We start from the raw sequence: 18,218 nt of genomic DNA on the forward strand, positions 1-18,218 counted from the left end.
AAATCCTAGATCTATATAATGCATGCTTATTTTCAGAGGGTAAATATTAAAAAAAAAAACATTCATTTTATTGATAACTTAGATTTTATTAGCACCAATATAATTTAGACTTATAATATTATATTCTCACAGATTCCTAGTATTCTTAAGCAGTCCTAATTTGATATTTCATTATCTATATTACTTTTATTTATAACACTTCCTTTTAATATGCTACTCAATCTATGTGTAGTACTGTGGGAAGATTGCTGTTTATAGAAACAGAGGATCTGAGTTTAAATTCTACCTATGACACTGAAAATATATATATGGACTTGGGTACATTTAAAAGAAAAAAACACATTTGTACAATGAGGGAATTGGTCTAAGTGACCAATTCTCCATCTACTATCCTGGTAACAAACCAGTGGATGAGCAGAATATCTGTAAGACACCCAAAGCAAATACAAAGGGCAAACAGTGAGTCTCTGAAGCCCAGAAAAACTAGAGACCTGGCCACACCTATCCAGCATTAAAAATAAGTTAGCAGCCACAGCCCCAGCATTAAAGTGGGTGTAGCCCCATTGCCTTAAGAGCACACCTCAACCTTTAAAAAAAATGAGAAAAAAGCAAAAAAAAAAAAAAAAAAAAAGGACTCTGATCATAGATAGCTTTTATGGAGAAAGAGAATAATTGACCTCAAACCCTGAGGATCCTAAAGGCAAATCACTTTCACATGAAGCCCCAAAGGGTGCTATGAGTTGGTCCCCATTTCACAAGGCTTTTTTGGAGGAGTTAAAAAATGATCTAAAAAGCAAGTTAGAAGAAAAAATGGGGAAAGGAAATGAGAAATTGACAAAAGAGTTTGGAAAAGGAAAAGGAAAAACAGAAATCTGAAGAAAACTCCTTAAAAATAGATTTGATAAAATGAAAAAAGCATATAACTCCTTACAAAAGAGATTTTACAAAATCAAGACTCTTTACAAAATAGGATTGAAAAAGAAACTAATTTATTTAAAAACAGAATTTTTTAAAAAGTAAAAAAAATGCAGTGAACAAAACAACTCATTTAAAAGTTCAATTGGCCAAATGCAAAAGGAGATAAAAAAGCTAACAGAAGAAAATAATTCACTAAAAATTAGAAATGAACAAGTGGAAGTGAATGACTCAAGGACACTTCAAGAATTAAATAAAATCAAAAAAAAAAATTTAAATAGTAGAAAATATAAAATAGCTCATTGGGAAAACAACAACAAATGGAAAATAGACGCAGAAGATATAATCTAAGAATTATTGGATATCCTAAAAGCCATGATGAAAAAAAGAGCCTAGACATCATCTTTCAGTAAATGATCAAGAAAAACTGCCCTGATAGCCTAGGGTCAGAGGGTAAAATATCCATTTAAAGAATTCACCAATCACCTCCTGAAAGAGACCCCAAAATGAAAACTCAAAGGAACATTGTACCCAAATGTCAGAATTATCAAATAAAGGAGAAAATATTGCAAACAGGCAAAAAAGAAATAATTCAAATATCAAGGAGCCACAATCAAGATTACCCATTATCTAGTAGCTTCCACTTTAAAGGATCAAAGGGCATGGAATATGATATTCCAAAAGGAAAAGGAACTTGGATTTCAGCCTAGAATCAATTATCCAGCAAAACTGAGCTTTTTTTTCCCCTTTCTTTTTTTCTTTTTCAGGGAAAAAGATGGACATTCAATAAAACAAGTGAATTTCATTTCTAATGAAAAGACCAGAGCTGAATAGAAAATTTGTCTTCAAATGCAGAACTCAAGAGAAGCATAAAAATGTTTTTAAAAAAGGAGAAAAATAGCATTCTTTTAAAAGTTAAAAAGCTGATATCCCAATATGGAAAGATGATATGTTTAGCTCTTGAGATCTGTATCTCTGTCATAGGTATACTTAAAGAGTACAGGTATAACATGATTTTATTGTGATGATACAAAAAATAAACTAGAGAAGGAAAAGTGCTTCTACTGAAAGAAGAGGAAAATGGATTTAAAATGGTGTAAACTACATCTCATAATGAGGCAAAAAAGAGCTATTATAATTAAGGGAAAGAAGGGAGGGGGATTAGCATTGTGTAAACTTTACTCTCATCATATTTGGCCCAAAGAGAGAGTATCAGACAAGTAATAGGGAAAAGGGAAAAAGAAAAAGGGAGGCTAACAGAAGGAAAAATAGAAATAGATGGAGAAAGGGATAATAAAGGGGGAGGGGGCTATAAAAGAGGAGAGCTGTTTGGGGGGTTCAGAAGCAAAATACTGGGGAGAAGGGAAAGGGGGAAAGGAAAGAGAAAAATGTAACTGGGGGAAACAAGATAGCAGGAAATAAAGAATTAGTAATTTTAACTGTGAATATGAATGGGATGAACTCTCCCATAAAATGGAAGCAGGTAGCAGACTAGATTAAAAACAAGAATCCAACAATTTGTTGTTTCTAAGAAACACATTTAAAGCAGAGTGATACATTCAGACTAAAGGTAAAAGGCTGGAGGAGAATCTATTAGGCCTCAACTAAAATTTAAAAAAAAAAAAGTCAGATACTAATTTCAGATCAAGCAAAAGCAAAAAATAGATCCAATTAAAAGAGATTAGGAAGGAAATATATCCTACTAAAATGTACTATAGATAATAAAGTAATATCAGTACTAAATATATATATATGTACCAAGTGGTATATCATCCAAATTCTAAGAGGAGAAATTAAGAGAGCTGCAAGAAAATTTACACAGCAAAACTATAGTAGTGGGAGATCTCAACCTTGCTCTCTCAGAACTAGATAAATCAAACCAAAGAAGAAGAAGAAGAAGAAGAAGAAGAAGAAGAAGAAGAAGAAGAAGAAGAAGAAGAAGAAGAAGAAGAAGAAGAAGAAGAAGAAGAAGAAGAAGAAGAAGAAGAAGAAGAAGAAGAAGAAGAAGAAAGAAGAAAGAAGTTAAGGAGTTAAATAGAATTCTAGAAAAGCTGGATATGATAGACTGAAGAAAATTGAATGGAGATAGAAAGGAATATACATTTTTCTCAGCAGTACATAGAACCCATACAAAAATTGACCATGCATTAAGGCATAAAATCCTCAAAATCAAATGCAGAAAGGCAGAAATAGTAAATGTATATTTTTTTCACATCATGATGCAACTAAAAATTATATACAACACAAGGTCAAGGGAAAATAGATCACAAATTAATTGGAAATAATAAATAGTCAATATAAAATAGTAAATAATCTCATGCTAAAGAATGGGTAGGTGAAACAACAAATCATAGAAACAATAATTTCATTCAAGAGAATGACGGAAAAAAAAGAGAATGATAATAATAAGAATAAGAATAATAATAATAAGACAACATACCAAAATTTATGGGATACAGCCACAGCAGTTCTTTTTTTTTATTATTATTATAGCTTTTTATTTACAAGATTGTATGCATGGATAATTTTTCAGCATTGATAGTTGCAAAACCTTTCTTCTTCTTTTTTTTTTCCCCTTAGGCTGGGGTTAAGTGACTTGCCCAGGGTCACACAGGTAGGAAGTGTTAAGTGTCTGAGACCAGATTTGAACTCGGTTCCTCCTGAATTCAGGGCTGGTGCTCTATCTACTGCGCCACTTAGCTACCCCCATTGCAAAACCTTTTTGTTAGGATTACTAAGTGAGAACTCGGGTTGTCTCTTTTGCTGCTGGCATAAATGGACATGTATACATATATTTTATTTAACATATACATATATAGCACCCTAGATACCTTAGAATCAGCTGGAGTCAGGATAAGCAAAAGTCCTTCATCTTTAGGGGTAGAAATGAAGGGAATGGACACAGGCTCTCCACGACCTCTCCTCTTTATCAATTGCCCAAAAGTGACTCTGGCTAATCTTACTCCATCGGCTAATATCTCCTACAATTCTCTGTATACACCAAAGGATTGAACCAGCACAGAATAGTGGGAAGAGCCATTTTCCAAGCATATGTTAATAGAGTATTGTCCAAATGGTAATTAGCCTTAAGTGCTGGGCTGTCTGACCTTAGTATATCAATTCAGAGTTTCAGTCCTTTACACCAGATGGCAGGTACACCAATACATGCTAAATATGCTAAAGTATATGTTAAATAAAATATATGTATACATGTCCATACAGTTATTTTGCTGCACAAAAAGATCCGGACTTTGAAATAGTGTACAATTAACCTGTGAAGGAAATAAAAAATGCAGGTGCACAAAAATAGAGGGATTGGGGATTCCCTGAGTTCTTTCACTGGGTGTAGCTGGTTCAACTCATTACTGTTCTATTGGAGCTGATTTGTTTCATCTCATTGTTGAAGAAGGCCATGTTTATCAGAATTGATCATCATAGTGTTGATGTTGAAATATATAATGATCTCCTGGTCCTGCTCATTTCACTCAACATCAGTTCATATAAGTCTCTCCAGGTCTTTCTGAAATTGTATTGCTGGTCATTTCTTACAGAACAATAATATTCCATAACATTCATATACCACAATTTATTCAGCCATTCTCCAATTGATGGGCATCCACTCAGTTTCCAGTTCTGGCCACTACAAAAAGGGCTGCCACAAACATTTTTGCACATACAAGTCCCTTTCCCTTCTTTAAGATCTCTTTGGGATATAAGCCCAGTAGTATCACTGCTGGATCAAAGGGTATGCACAGTTTGGTAACTTTTTGAGCTTAGTTCCAAATTGCTCTCCAGAATGGGTGAATGGGTTCACAATTCCATCAATGATGTATCAGTATCCCAGTTTTCCCACATCCCCTCTGCCACAGCAGTTCTTAGGGGAAGTTTTACATATCCACATGCTTACTTGTATAAAATAGAGAAAGAGAAGATCAATGAATTGGGCTTGCAACTAAAAAAGCTAGAAAAAGAACAAATTAAAAACCCCCAATTAAATACCGACTTTGAAATTTGAAAACAAAAGGGGAGATTACTAAAATTAATAGTAAGAAAACTATTGAATTAATAAACAAAAGAGTCGGTTTTATGAAAAAAAAACAACAACAAAGGAGATAAACCTATAGTTAATATGATTAGCAAAAGGAAAGAAATAAAACAAATTGTTAGTATAAAAAATGAAAAGCGAGAACTTTCCACCAATGAAGAGGAAATTGGATCTATAATTAGGAGTTATTTTGTCCAATGATATTTCAATAAATCTGATAATCTAAGTGAAATGGAGAAATACCTACAAATACAGTTTGCCCAGATAAATTAAGGAAGAAATAAATTATTTAAATTGTCCCATTTTAGAAAACGAAATAGAACAAGCTAATAATCAATTCCATAAGAAAAAATCTCCAGGGCTAGAAATAGTTACATGTGAATTCTACCAAGCATTTAAAGAAGGAGTCCTATCATATTCCTTTTATGACACAGATATGGTTCTGATACCAAAAGTAGGTAGAGTCAAAACAGAGGAAAAAAAAATATAGATTACTTTTTCTAATGAATATTGATGCAAAAATCTTAAATAAAATATTAGCAAAGTGATTTCAGCAAGTCATCTTCAGAACAATACACTATTACCAAGCAGAATTTGTACAAGAAATGCAAGGCTGGTTCAATATTAGGAAAACTATTAACATAATTGACTATATAAATAACCAAATTAACAAAAATCACATGATTACCTCAATAGATATAAAAAAGCATTGACAAAATTCAACACCCATTCCCATTCAAACACTAAAGAATAAATGGAGTTTTCCTTAAATTGATCAGTAGCATCTATTTAAAACCATCAGCAAGCTTCATATGTAGTAGGGGAAAAAATAGAACCATTCCCAATAAGTGTTTTATTTAATATAATCAAAATTATCTATTTTGCATTTTATAACACCGTCTATGTTTGGAGTTGAATTTTTTCCTTTCCCATAAAAATACTACTCTTTCTTGGGTATTCCAATTTGCTGATGATGTCTAATATTCTATGTATCTCCTTAGTTTCCTTCTTGCTTCATTTTTGGTTGACAGAATTAGAATTAATGGCAAGTAGCAACTAATGTAAACTGAGAACTTCTGAGAATTAATTTTTGGGATTATTTCAGGGAAATCCTATTTTTTTGAAGAGACAAATGAATAAATTAGCCTCCCTTCTAAATTCTATGACATCCAGATAATGATATAGAATAGTGTAGTAGTAGTAGTAGTAGTAGTAGTAGTAGTAGTAGTAGTAGTAGTAGTAGTAGCAGTAATAGCAGCAGCAGCAGCAGCAGCAGCAGCAGCAGTAATTAATGAATCTGTGTAAAAGCTATATAAAAGTTTTGCGAAGTGATTGCATACAGAATCTCATTTTATCCTCATAATCACTCTGTAAGACAAGTGCTATTATCATTATACACATTTTATAGATATAAAAACTGAGGCAGGTAGAAATTAAGTGATTTGCTGAAACTGGATTTGAAGTCAGGTCTTCCTGAATTCAGATCCAATAATCCAATAATTGACTGAGTGCTATACTTGGAGCCAGGAAGACTTGAACCCTAATCATATCATTTATACTCATTAATTATGTGGTCATGAGAAAGTCACATATATTTTTACTATGTTTAACATATACTGGATTACTTGCTATATAGGGGAAAGGGTGGGGGAAAGCGAAGAAAATTGGAACACAAGGTTTTGCAAGGGTTAATGTGGAAAAATTATCCATGCATATCTTTTGAAAATTTAAAAAGGTTTGACAAAAAAGAAACTTTCATTCAAAAAATAAAAAATAAAAATGTTATTCTTAGAAGAGATTCATGAATTTCACCATATAAGAAAAATGTCTATGACAGAAAAATGTAGAACCTTTTAACTATATCAAATAATATTGACTTCAACAAGAATTTGTGTGATTTAGATAAATTAAATATTTCATTTCCCCCCCCTCACCCCTTTATCCTGAAGCAGAATATTATGTTTTGAATGATTAAATGATCATTCTGAAGTAGAAAAGGAAGGTCAGATTCAAATAGAAAAGATGTTTCTAGGTATGGACACATTCCCAAGAATTTCTACAGACTATATATTGATTTAGTTTTAAAACTCAATGTTGTCTATATTTTATTATAATTTTATTAATTTTGTTAAGTATTTGCAGCATTTTAATCTGATTTGTGCTCTCAAAAATTAGTAATGTTGCATATTTAATATTCTTTAAGTCAGAAAATACTACTCCTACAACTTACTCATCATTTCCATCTTACAAAAGTTATTTTAACCTCTTAGAATTCAATTGCCTTAATAAAAACTGTGATTTTAGAGGTGTTGGGGGGGTTAAGAACCAAGATGGTAGAGTGAGACCCCAAAGTTTCTTGAACTCTCCTCAGTTTCTGTCAAAAATCAAGCCTCTAAAAGAATTCTGGAGTGACAGAATCTACAAAATTATAAGAGTGATAGAATTTTACAGCTAAAGAGAACTTTAGAAGAACTTCAGGAAAGGTCAGTCTTATTTTGGTAAAAAGGAGGGGATTCTGGTGCAGGCAACGTCTGGGCAAACCAACACAGATCAGCAACTAAAGTCCTGAACTAAGAAAGTCACTTAATCTATCACAGTCTCAGATCTTTATCTGGTTCAGCAGGTTGGCTGAGAGGCCTCCACTCCCAATGCTCAGGCAAATTGCCAGTCCTGAAATCCAGGGCACAAGAGGCAAGGAACAGTATGCAAGTCAACAGCACCATAGGTCAGAAAACAGAAAACCAATGACCAGAACCCTGGTCTCCAGTGCAAGAGGCTTAGGGACACTGCCCTCTCTGTCTCAGGAACTGAATACAACTTTCTAAAATGAACAAAAACAGCGAACAGCCCTGAGGATAGAAAACTACTATGACAACATAAGACATCCAAATAACAAACTCAGGAGGATAAGTTTATCAAAATGCCTACATACAATACTTCAAAGAGGAATATGAATTAGTCCTAAGCTAAAAAAAAAAAAAAAAAAAAAAAACAAAAACAAAAACAAAAAAAAAAAAAAAAAAAAAAAAACTTCTTGGAGAGCTCAAAAATTTTTTAAATCAAAAAAGAGCTGGAAGAAAAATTGGGAAAATAAATGAAAGATATGCAAGAGAAAGTCAACAGCTTGGAAAAGAAAGGATAAAAATTGACTTAAAATTCTTTAAATAATAGAATTAGCCAAGTAGTTAAAAAAAACTAAATTAATAAAGTTAAAATTTTAAAAAGAGCTTGCACAGTATTCTTCAAGAAATTATCTTTATTTATTTATTATTAACATATTCCTGGGAAATTTTTCAACATTGACCCTTGCAAAGCTTTCTGTTTCAAATTATTCCTCTTTTTCCCCACCCCTTCCCCTACATGGCAGATAGTCCAATACATGTTAAGTATATTAAAATATATGTTAAATTCAATATATATTTACACATTTATACAGTTATCTTGCTGCACAAAAAAAAAATCGAATCAAAAAGGAAAAAAAAATGAGAAAGAAAACAAAATGCAAACAACAGAAAGAGTGAAAATGCTATGTTGTGGTTCACACTCAGTTCTCATGGTTCTCTCTCTGGGTTTAGATGGCTCTCTTCATCACTGAACAATTGGAATTGGTTTAAATCCTCTCATTGTTGAAGAGAGCCACATCCATCAGAGCAGATCATCTAATAGGCTTATTGCCGTGCATAATGATCTTTGGGTTCTGCTATTTCACTTAGCATCACTTCATGCAAGTTTCTCCAGGTCTCTCTGAAATCATTCTCCTGGTCATTTTTTATAGAAAAATAATATTCCATAAAATTCATATAATTTATCCAGCCATTCTCCAATTGATGAGCATCCATTCGGTTTCTATTTTCTTGCCACACAAAAAGGGCTTCCCCAAACATTTTTGCATATGTGGGTCCCTTTCATTCCTTCAAGATCTCTTTGAGATATAAGCCTATTAGAAACATGGCTGGATCAAAGGGTATGCACAATTTGATACTTTTTGAGCATAGTTCTAAATTGCTATCCAGAATGGTTGGATCCTTTCACAGTTCCACCAACAATGTAATAATGTCTCACTTTTCCCACATCTCCTCCAGCATTTGTCATTATCTTTTCCTGTCATCTTAGTCAATCTGAGAGATATCTCAAAGTAGTGGTATCTCAAAGTTGTCTTAATTTGCATTTCTCTGAACCATAGTGATTTGGAGCACTTTGTATATGACTACAAATAGTCACAATTTCTTCATCTGAAAATTGTTCATGTCCTTTGACCATTTATCAATTGGAGAATGGCTTGATTTCTTATAAATTTGTGGCAATTCTCTATATATTTTAGAAATGAAGCATTAATCAGAACTTTTAAATGTAAAAATGTTTTCTCAGTTTATTGCTTCTTTTCTAATCTCTTTCAAGAAATTATCAAGAAAAACATCCCTAATATCTTAGAACCAGAGAGTAAATTAATCACTGAAAGAATCTACCAATAACCTCCTGAGATTCTAAAATGAAAACTCCAAGGAATATTATGAGCAAATTCCAGAGTTAAGGAGAAAATACTTCAAACTGCCAGAAAGAAATAATTCAAAGATCAAGGAGTCATTGTCAGGATTGCATAAACCTTAGAATGCTAGCTTCTACATTAAGGAATAGGAATGTCTAGAATATGATATTCCAAGAAGGCAGAGGAGTGTGGTTTACCACCAAGAATCAACTGCCCAACAAAAATGAGTATTATCTGTGAGGGGAAAAGATAGACATCCAATGAAATAGAGAGCTTTCAAACTTTCTGGATGAAAAGATTAAATGTAAACAGAAAACTCAATCTTCAAATACAAGATTCAAGAGAATCATAAAACAGAAAATAGGGGAAATTTTATGAAGCAAGTTTAAACTGCTTATATCCCTATAGAAGAAGATGACACTTTTAACTCTTGAGAAAAGTATTTTTATTAAGGCAAATTAGAAGAGAAATATGCATAGATATACAATGTTGGTATGAGTTAACTTTGATAGGATGGAATAAGGAAAAAAAAAGTTTGAGGTGGAAAAAAGGATTATACTGGTAGAAGAGAAGAGGGATGCACAGATTTGGGTAAATTAGATCATAGGAAGAGACATAAAAAATTATTATAGTAGAAAGAAAGGAGAGAGAAAGGTGAGCATTGTTTAACTCTTACTCTCTTTGAATTTGGCTTAAAGGGGGAATAACGTACACATTCAGAGGGGTATAAAAAGACAAGTGTAAGGGGAAAGTAGAAAGAAAAGAAAGGGAAGCCTGATAGAAGAAAAGTCTTATTGAGGGAGGCCATTTTCAGAAGCAAAATGCTTTTCAAGTAAATAAAGTCAAATCTAAGAAAACTGGGGAAAAATAAATTACTCATAGGTAGGCCTACTCAATATGATAAAAATAATAATTCTACCTAATTTACTTATTCAGTATCATATCAATCAAACCACCAATAAATTATTTTATAGAGCTAGATATTAAAAAAATTCCTCTGGAACAACAAAGGGTCAAGAATATAAAAGGAATTAATGTGAAAAATGCAAAACAAGGTGGTCTGGCCATATAAAATCTAAAACTATATTATAAAAAGCAGTCATCAAAACTATTTGGTAGTGGCTAAGATATAGTGGCAGATCAATTGAATAGATTAGATACAGAAGACACATTATAAGTGACTATATTAATATGCTGCTTGATAAGCCAAACAATTCTAGTTTCTGGGATAAAAAATCACTTTGACAAAAATTGCTGGGAAACTAGGAAAATAATGTGGCAGAAACTCTGCATAGAACAAAATTTTACACAGTATTCCAAGATAAGGTGAAAACATGCACACTATTTAGTCATGAATGGTGATACTATAAGTAAATTTGGAGAGCAAGGAATGGTTTACCTGTCAGATATATGGAGAAGGAAAGAATTTATCACCAAACAAGAGACAGAGAACATTATGAAATGCAGATGGATAATTTTGTTTACATTAATTTTTTTAAAAGTTTTGCACAAAAAATCCCAAAGCAACCAAGAATAAAAGGAAAGCAGAAAGCTGGGAAATAATTTTTATATCCAGAGTTTCTGATTAAGACCTTGTTTCTCAAATATATAAAGAACTTAGTGAAATTTTTAAGAATACAAGTCATTTCCTAATTGATAAATGGCCAAATAATGTAAACAAGCAATTCTCAGCGAAGAAATTAAAACCATCTATAATCATATGGAAAAATGCTCTAAATAATTATTAATTAGAGAAATGCAAATTAGGACAACTCTGAGGTATCACTCCACACCCCTCAGGTTGGCTAGGATGACAGGAAAAGATAATGATGAATATTGGAGCGGATATGGGAAAACTGGAACACTAATACATTATTGGTGGAGTTGTGAACTGATCTAACAATTCTGGAGAGCAATTTGGAACTTTGCCCAAAGGGTTATCAAACTGTGCATACCCTTTGATCCAGATACTCTCTGATTCAGTTATGACAACATACCTGTCTGGGATAGTTTAAGAAATAGACTCTAGATAATGTCGATTAGGGAAAGATAATTTCCCCTGGTATACACCAAGAGAAAAGAACATACTCACAACCCTGAGGTTGGAAGTAAGAGCTCCTTATTGAAAAGACAATGCAGTGGATGGTTAAAGCTTTATTATGGATGGGAAGTAGCAATGCTTTTTTTGACCCAAGCATTGCTAAAAATAGTCACCCTTTTCAGGTGGGCAGTAACAGTATCTGGATGAGGAAAGAATCAGACAAAGTCTACTCAATCCATTCAACATAGTCAGATCAACTAGTGTAAACTCAAGTCAGGGACAATCAGATGGTTCAGTAGATAGAACACTGGGTTTAGAATCAGATTCATTTTCCTGATTTCAAATCTAGTCTCAGAAATTTATCAGCTGTATAACCTATTTGCTACAAATCCTCATCTATAAAACAAATTGAAGAAGGTTGTGGCAAACCACTCTAGTATTTTTGCCCAAAAAAATGGGATTTTAAAAAGTAAGAGATGATTGAAACAATTCAACAATCATAAAACACAAACTCACTCCAACAACTGAGGTTAAAAATAAGAACAAAAAGAAAACTGAACACATTGAAGAACTATTTTCTTTAATCGAAACAAAAGAGATAAACCAGGAGAGAATAAACCCCACAATTAAAGTACTATTTAGAGGGGGGAAACCATGACTACAAATAATGCACAAGGACCTGGGAGAAAAACTAGGGATAATGAATGAAATAAGAATTTAGGAAGGAAAAAATGAAAGAAGAATAAATAGCTTAGAACAAAGTGTAGAAAATATTAGCCAACTAGCAAATCTCCTTCAATAATATAACGGAGCAAAAACTACCCAATGAATCAATGAAACAACCAATATTAAAAACAAAGTTAAAAGATTTTAAAAAATAAAAGAAAATATAAGGTACTTATTATATTCAAAAACTGACATGGAACATAGATTAAGAAGAGATAATTTAATAACCACAAGATTTTCCAAAACCTTGAACAAGTAAAAAAGAAAAAAAAAAAAAGAAAAAGAAAAGTTTGAATACCAAATTTCAGGAAATCATAAAGAACCTATCTAGATCTATGAGAACCATAAAGATTCCACTAAACACATTCTAAAAAAACATGTAGTAATATCACAGAGAAATTCAGAGACTTCAATTTAAAGGAAAAATCTTACAAGAAGGTAGAAATAGTTCCAGTATTGGAAAATTGTAATCATTTCATGTAATATTTATTAGCATGTTTGTCATAGAGGGAAAAATCTCAAAATACAATATTCCCAAAGAAAAAGGCAAAGACTTAAGATCCAGAATAATTTAACCTGATAATGTGAGTACAATTTAATGATTTGTAATTTATAAATCAATAGTTCCCAGCATCATGGGACTAATCATGTTATGGATAAATTTAATATCTACTACTTAACTATAGCTGTTGAGCCCTCATTCATGTGTTTCCTATTAAAACAAATCAAGCAAAATAACACATGATTTTTAATGATGTAACATTTGCTAAACAAGAAGTCATGGCTCTCCTAGACCACAAAAAAAAAAAAAAATTAAGACTTTACTAAAAATCTGATCTGAAATCTAAAGCTATTTAAATATGCTCCATTGGCTATTCTCAGAAGAATTCCAAATTCTAGAAAAAATATTTCCTCCAAGTTCACTAAGTTGTTAGCCTTGTCATTGACTCTAATAGGGTTCACTTCTCTAGTTATAGGTGGCAATAAAGAGCAAGACCAATTAGACCTTTGAGAGTTTTCTATCTTGCGAGTTATAAGTAGCAAAGTAAAATATGGTGGCCTATCCTTATTTTTCTCAAACTAGCTGTTCATCAGCAAACCCAACAACATTCATCTTTTTAGCTTAATCAGGCTAATCTGCATGCCAGAGTTCTTATCTCCTTGACTTTTAATCTTTTAATAATAATTGCATATATCTAATGTCTCTACTCAGTAACTACTTATTCTCTCTTTAATATTTTGTTATCTTTCTTTTGTATCTGTGGTTCTCCTGAAAATGTCATTAATCAAATGGATCAATTCAATTACTTATTTTCAAACTTTTTTCTCTTTGACTTCTCTTCTATTTTCACACTTTGGTATCTCTTTCAAATGAAAACTCTTTTTATCTTGACTTTGAAAATATGTTCTCTTCCCCCTTCTTCCCCTTCCATTCCTATATCTTGAAGTGTTTCTTCTTTGACATTCTTTTGGCTATCTGACTTTTATACCTTACTAATGTGAATGTTCCTCAATTACCTGATCTTAACATTTTTCTCTTTCTACATGCTTTCCATAAATAAACCCATGTAACATTGTGACTTTACCTATGATCCCTTTCATAAACTTTGACATTTATATTTCTAGTAATCAACAATCCTCTCATATGATTTCCAAGATTTCATTTCCAGTTATTCACTGAGCATTACTATGTAGATATCACATGGGCATTCTCCAACTTTTTCTCCTTCTTCAATTCCTGAAAGAACATGAGCACCAATTAAGTCTTTGTCTTTTTTCCTCTTTTGAATATTGTATTTTGAGATGTTTTCCCTCAGTGATAATAGTAACAATAATAATATTATTACATGAAGCTGATTGCAATTTTCCAATACTTGAACTATTTCTGTCTTCTTGGAGGATTTTCCCTTTAAACCAGAATCTCAAAAGTTACCTTTTTTTTTTTTTTTTTTTTGTCCTCTGAAGCTCATTTGGATTTTCCCCACCATTTCCCCTAGATGGCAGGTAGTCCAATACATGTTAAAGTATATGTTAAATACAATATATGTATACATAGTTACACAGTTATCTTGCTGCACAAGAAAAATCGGTTCTAGAAAAAAGGTTAAAAAAACCCTGAAAAGGAAAAGAAAAATGCAAGTAAACAATAACAGAAAGAGTAGAAATGCTATACTATGGTTCACAGTATTTTCCCATAGTTATCTCTCTGGGTATAGCTGATTCTCTTCATTGCTGAACAATTGAAACTAGTTTGAATCATCTCATTATTGAAGGGGGCCAGGGCTATCAGAATTGATCATCATATAGTATTGTTGTTGAAGTGTATAATGATCTCCTGGTTGTGCACTTTTCACTGAGTATCAGTTCCTGTAAGTCTCTCCACACCTCTCTGAAATAATCCTGCTGGTCATTTCTTACAAAACAATAATATTCCATAACATTCATATACCGCAATTTATTCAGCCATTCTCCAATTGATGGGTATCCATTCAATTTCCAATTTCTAGCCAATACAAAAAGGGCTACCACAAACATTTTTGCACATATGGGTCCCTTTCCCTTCTTTAAGATCTCTTTGGGATATAAGCCCAGTAGTAACACTGCTGGATCAAAGTAAACCCACTTCCTTTCAAATATTACTTGTACTTCATGATAATTTTTTTGTTTGGTTGATTGGTTTTTTGCTGAGGCAGTTGGGTCTTGTTCAGGGTCACACAGCTAGGAAGTGTTAAGTATCTGAGACCAGATCTGCACTCAGGTCCTCCTGATTTCAGACTATCCATTATCAGCTCTATCCATTGTGCTACTCAGCTACCCCTATGATAACTTTTTTTTTTTTTGGCAGATAATTTCTAACTAAGATTATGCTATAGTTTATTCATATCTATAATGAATCACTTTATTGCCTTCTGTATGATTTAGAATTTTAATCTTCAGAGAGCATGAACTTGCAGGATTTGAATCAAAACATTACTGAAGAACAGAGATATTTAAGATTGGGTTTTGTTTCAGGAGAAACTTAGATTTATTTAAAACAGTATATAATTTCCCAAATGCAATCTGGCTTCCTCTTTTGTTCTTGCAGTAATTTTAATCCAATCCAAAAAAAATATTTCATGAATGCCTAATTTGTCAGCCATTGTGGTAAATTCTGCTAATACAAATATAATTCTTATTATGAAGGTACAGGAATTCTGAGGAGTAGTTCGGTTGGGGCAATAACTTATCTAAATAGAGCAAGAAAATAAAACAAATAAATATAAATGTGTGCAGAATACTTAATTACATGACAATTTAGAATGGAAGGTACATTCCATTCCAAAAAGATTCCAAAGATGATGTTTGAACTGCATTTAAAAGGAGAGACATTTGCATTGTCTGTCCAACATATATGCATTGATGTATGGGGAGAATAATGGATCATACACCCAATTAGACTTCATAATTGGACCAATGGATGCTCACCAATAGCATGACTATTACTGTAAAGTTTGCTAGCCTAAACTCTTTGATATCATTGTGTATCTCATTTGAAAATTTTCTGAAAATTTCCACAGCCTGATAGCCATATAGTATTATAAACAAACAGTAGTGATTTGAGGATATTTCTCTTATATTTGGAGTCCTTATTGGGCATGATGTCCAATAGCAAACAACTTCACGGGACATAATTCTTCCTCTATTGTACATAACTTAATATCAATATGAACTTAAACTCCAAATACTCACAATCAAGATTTTTATTTTCTCCCCTAAAATTTTCTTCATCCTTCTTACTTCATTCTTTCAATCTGCGATACTAACATCCATCCAGTCTTCCATCTTTGAAACCTTAATTTGTTTGTATTGATCAGTTACTGCTGATTACACCCCTGCAATGTCTCTCGAACATGTCCCTAACTCTTCATCTATCTTGTTCTCATCCTAGTACACAATAACATTTTAATACTTTTATTATTTTTATTATATATTATATTATGTTATAATAGATTTTATTATTTTTATTATATTATTATTTTATTATTTTCTCTATCAATCCATTCGGTAATGATTGTAAAACTCATATTCTTTATGCATGTGTCTTATTATCTTATTCTTCTTAGGATTGGCCTAATGAGTAAAATTTAGATACTTTTGCCTGGTATTTCAGGTTCATCACTATTTACTAATGATTTTTTTTTTAGTTTTCTTTTTCTTTTTCCTTCTTTATTGTGTGTGTGTATGTCTGTTTATATGCCCATCTGGGATACTAAAGGAGCATGGGTATAGGAGGATGATTAATGTAATGTTGCAAACAAAGGATAAGAATATCTATCACACATGTTTGTCTTTCACTTATTACTAATATAGATTATGTCAAGCTAAGTTTGCTCTTCATGGAAAACCGAGGTATTGTGTTTGCATATATATGTGTTCTACCTTTAAGATAGTTGGTGGCAATAACATAGTAAAATATTCCATAAAGGATGATAACAATATTAAACATACGATTTTGAGTAGCTCTCTATTTTGAAGAGATGGAAATTAAGTCTCAAATCTGTGGAAAGAACAAAATGACTGATTCACACAATTTATATACTGTTTCTTTTTTCATAGTTGCCTATGACTTTCAGTCCTTATAAAAATTCCTTCCAAAAAACTGCTTACCAAATTATTTTAAAGTCCTCTGAAGTCATCAATTGAATATTATTAAATATATTTATTTCATACTTGTGTTTGTTAGGAAGTCTTAAGAGGTTTTAAGGTCACTCTCTAATTTATGGATTAGAAGATGTGAAAACTATCTCATTTAAATTCTGTGAATTATGTATGAATGATATAATGGCTTCCCTCAGTAATGCCCTAATTATGCATTAATTCCACACACAAAAAAAATCTGGTTTATGTTAGAAGTTGCACTTTTCAACTAACTAAGAATAAAGAGGATTATACCTTGTTAATGTGGTTAAAAAAAAACAAATTCATCTTTTTATTACCTTCAGATCATTTTCCCATTGCTGCTTTATGAAAATTATAAAGTTGATTTTTGCCATACCATGCAAAAAAAAGGGGGGGGGGAGGCTGAGCAAACTAATTTCAGTACAAAAAGACAGGAAACCATATTGACTTATACAACTCATTTACAATGATAAAGACTGCTGTCATGGCAAACTCCAAAACACATTGAAAAGATTTCACTGATTGCTTTCAGTTAACAACCACTTTGCCATTTATTGGCTTAATTTTGTACCCATTACAGCAAGCTGAAAATTCAAGGAAGGAAGGAAGCATATTAGGCTTTAGTTTCACTGTTCCTCTGCTTAAAAGAAAAGAAAAAAGAAGAAACAGCTTTCTTTTAGAAATGCTAAGAACTACATTTGTGCTAGTCACAAGCATCTTTTAAAGCAGCTTCCCATAAAATTGTAAGCATCACTTCCTTCAGTGTCCTTCACAAATCTAAACTGTCATATCCTCACTACTAATTCTTCCATTTTCTTTCCAAATACATGAGGGGGCATATTAAGATTTTCTTAATAGTAGCAATAGACATAACTCATAAATAAGAAAAACAATTACTAAAAATTTTCATTCAGGAAAAAAAAATAGTACAGTTTTTATTTTTTTAGGGGGGCAGAGGGGTAAAGTTTATCCCTGGAACTTCATTGACATATTTCTCTGGAAAAATTACCTCCACAAATGCAAATTAGCATTTCAATCAATGTTTTTTCTCTCCCATAGAGGTAGCTAGCCCATAAAGTAGACAGAGATTTGGACATGAAATCAAAGATATTTGAATTAATGTCTGGCCTCAGATACATCCCAGTCAAGGTACTTAAGCCAGTCTACATCAGTTTCATTAACTATAGTATGGAGATCATACTCACTGTTACCTCATAGAATGGTTGAAAAGATCATAGGAGATAATATGTGTAAGGAACTTAATGCAGTTCTAGGCATAGAGTAGTCACTTAATAAATGCTTGTTCTCTTCCCTTTCTTTCTTCCTTTCTTTTAATAAAGTTGACA

General features: G+C 32.2%; 1 protein-coding gene across 2 annotated transcripts in view; it reads right to left on the reverse strand.

The window, feature by feature from the left end:
• Positions 1-18,218, reverse strand: part of MGAT4C (MGAT4 family member C) — a 1,099,619-nt gene that overhangs the window by 460,228 nt on the left and 621,173 nt on the right. The gene's annotated exons all lie outside the window — the stretch shown is intronic.

The sequence above is a fragment of the Sminthopsis crassicaudata genome, chromosome 5 (assembly GCF_048593235.1).
Source record: "Sminthopsis crassicaudata isolate SCR6 chromosome 5, ASM4859323v1, whole genome shotgun sequence".
In the NCBI taxonomy this organism is placed as follows: domain Eukaryota; kingdom Metazoa; phylum Chordata; class Mammalia; order Dasyuromorphia; family Dasyuridae; genus Sminthopsis; species Sminthopsis crassicaudata.